The sequence below is a fragment of the Engraulis encrasicolus genome, chromosome 10, assembly GCF_034702125.1.
Source record: "Engraulis encrasicolus isolate BLACKSEA-1 chromosome 10, IST_EnEncr_1.0, whole genome shotgun sequence".
Lineage (NCBI taxonomy): Eukaryota > Metazoa > Chordata > Actinopteri > Clupeiformes > Engraulidae > Engraulis > Engraulis encrasicolus.
Genome location: NC_085866.1, coordinates 47423066 through 47426642, shown reverse-complemented (window position 1 = coordinate 47426642; position 3577 = coordinate 47423066).

Below are 3577 nucleotides of genomic sequence, written 5' to 3'. Positions count from 1 at the left end.
AATTTGGGGCAGGCTGGTTGTGTGGAGTCAGAGATTGTGGCTGGCGATTGCAGGAAGACTCTTTAGGCGATAGCAGCAACAGCAGCAGCGGCAGCAGCAAACGACTGCAGTTATGCAGAAGCATGGCGTGCTCACCGTTTTCTGAACCTGAATGTGTGAACGAGCGTGTGTATGCTTGAGTGAGTGTGGATATGTGTGCATAAATTGTGGATAGGAGTGTCTGAGTAGTTGTGTGTTGTTTTTCAAGCTGTTTTGATCATAGAGATGGCATTTTAATGAAGACATTGGAGTGGAGAGCAGAAAGGTCTTAGTGAAGCACAGAGCATCCATTCACATTCATACTTGAAGCAGGGTTGAGGATTTCCATAGACCTTTGCAAGCACCATATGTCCACTTCCATTTGAATATACCTTGCACTGAGTTAGACATAAATCGATATTTGTTGTGTACACTGTGTGCTGTGGTTGGATATGTTACAATGAGAAAAGAATGGGACTTTCGTTTACGATGATGGTGATGTTCACTCCATTGACATTCTTTACCATCAGGAGCCATTTTAAAGATGACATTAGTGTGCGAGACAAACAGAAAGACCTTGGGGAAAGCAGAGAGCCTCTATTCACAAGTCATACTCCACTTCACATTCATGCGTGTTAGGTAAAGCATAACAGAGCCACTACAGTCATCCATGAAGACGTTTAACCAACCGTGATGATGAGCGATACTGTATATTAAATAAATGTAATTAGTTATTGCCGCGCCAACAGTTCCAAATGGGTTATTAATTTTCAGATATTTCTGTGGAGGTGTTTCACATGCGTGGTATATAGTTGCGGTGCAGAAGAATGTAATTACCATTTTAAATGCAGCTCTTGATTGTGTCTGTAATTACAGATCACAGAGTCTCTCAGTGTGCGTGTGTGTGTGTGTGTGTGGGTCTGGGTGGCGTTGAGGAAAGGAAAGGAAGGAAAGCTCTGTGGAAGCTCTGTTCTGTTCTGTTCTCTTCTCTTTGGCTCTGCTCTGTTCTGCTAACACTGCAGCTATAGCAGCTGAACTCTCGTTGTTCCCCTCGCGCATTACCTCTTGGGGGCTGTCCCAAGGCAAGTGTGTGTGAGTAAGTGTGCCTATGTGGGTTTGATGTATAGGGGAAGTCTGTGTGTGTGTGTGTGTGTGTGTGTGTGTGTGTGTGTGTGTGTGTGTGTGTGTGTGTGTGTGTGTGTGTGTGTGTGTGTGTGTGTGTGTGTGTGTGTGTGTGTGTGTGTGTGTGTGTGTGTATGTGCGTGCATCCGTGCATGCGTGTGTATGAATGAGTGTACTTGTACACATGCATAAATTGTAAGTATACCATGTGAGATGTAACAGCAGAAAGGTGCTTGGAAGTCAATAAGCTACCTAGAGTTTACTGATAATGATGAAGCATAAGACTGAGCTCAGCTGTGGGTTGGTATGTTAACCGTAACAAACAAACAAAATGTAATACAACAAACAATCAACATAATAAATGATTATGATTGCCCTCTCTTTACCTCCGCCTGAGAGATTATATTTTTTTAGAGCTGGCAATTTTTGAATGTGCCTGCCTGTGCTCACAGAAGTGGCCCAGTTTCTATTTAACTCTGCAGAGAGAGGTGCCGTATGGTCCAAGGATGGACCGTAAAATTCTAGAACGGCCCTAACTCCCCCAGCAGCTGCGCAAATTTCGTTTTGCTTTCGCTAGCGCTGCACGCTTCACCCAGGCCCGACAACAATTTGGCCTTGGTGGAGGTATATCCGCTCCCTCCCTGCGTTTTGTCTTGTTTTATATGATGTTTTCTGACTGTGCTATTTTTTTTCTTTTCACTCTGTCCAATGGCCCCCACCCCCTCTTTCCCTATCCAGAGGCTCACAGTAATCCAGTGCTTTTAAATCTGCTCCTAAAACCATTTTTAGCTTTGTGGCTTAAATCTAATCTGCTTCCCCTACCACTATTTTATGCATTTTTTATGATTTTGTGGGCATTTATTTATTTGAGTGTTGGGCTGCATCTCTGTGAATCATCCACTTGACTCCTGTCTCTCACTCTTCCTCTTTTCTATCTCAACCTCCACCAACGACTATCTGTCCTCAAACTAATCAGAAAGAATACGGAAACAAATTCAGCCATGGAAACAAGTATCTGTAATACTCCCTCCTACACAAGAGAGAGAGAGAGAGTGAGAGAGAGAGAGAGAGAGAGAGAGAGAGAGAGAGAGAGAGAGAGAGAGAGAGAGAGAGAGAGAGAGAGAGAGAGAGCACTGTGGTCTGGATGAGTCATGTTCATCTGATGGTTACTCGGATGTCTCTGCTCTCAGCACTCCGAGCGCCCGGGCCACGCTTCTCTGTCACAACAATATCCCGCCATTGATTTTGGCCTTTCATCCAACAGCCTCCAATTTCCGTTTGGCATTAAAAGGCGAACTGTAACTAACTCCCTTGAAGTGTTTGTGTGCCCAAATGCGGTTTGGGAAAAACAGATTTCGTTTTATATCATGTTGATGGGGCTGAATAAATAGAACCTTCGGGGGCCCACTGATATTTTCCCTCCTATTCTTGTAATGTGCACGCTGTCCCACGCTGTGGGAACAAATACGATTTATTACCTTGCTACTGTGTAGCGCTGTGGTAATGAAAGAGAATTTATGAATGCAATACATCTTTGACTTAGGTGTTCATTGATCATAATGTCAGGTTGGTTTGACTACCAAACATGTTCGAACATAGGATATGCATGTATGTAGGCTATGTGTTTTTACATGCATACGAAGGTGTACGACTTTGATTGTGTTTGTCAGACAGTCTGTGCTTCTCAGACGTCACAACGTGACTGGCTACACAGTAAAAAAATGCAGTGTTAATTCAACACTAGGACCAAATGTGTACTCTGTCAAATGGACTCTATGCTAAATCGACTCTTATAGGTCTTGAATTAGTACTGCATTTTTACTGTGTATATATATTTAACTGTGTGTAGCCTATCAATGTTTGTGTTTGTCATCATCTGACATCCTTTCTAGTGTCCTGGTTCTAAGGCTTAGTCTTCTGAGGGAGTTCTGCAGTCTGAGTTGTGATGGCTGTGAAACACAATGCACATCGGGCTGCGTCTGAAAGCCGGAAGCCAGTGACTTACGACTTTGATGCCTACACTGCCTAACAAGCCACAAACCTTTGCCGTCCATCACGGCATCAAAGAAATACCCTTGTTTTGCATGGCCTGACTTGACAGAAACTCAATATGTGGTTTATGCAACACCTTCTGCTGACGTCATAGTTCGATAGGATGACAGCAGTTTTAAAGGCAAATATGCCTCCTTCAAAATTGGACATAACGAACAAGGGTACCTTCGAAGGCCTAATTTAATGCATTTATTCCATTTGAGAATGCCTCTTCAGGCCTATCTGCCACCAATTGTTATTTCTGAAGACAGCATTTTTTCTGGGTTTTTTTTTGGACACAGCCACTGTCTGATTAGGTTGCTGCCCTCTCCTCTCCTCTCTTCTCCTTCCTCTGCTCTGTCCTGCCTGCCCTCAGGCTTTGACAGTCCTTCACAGAGACAGCACC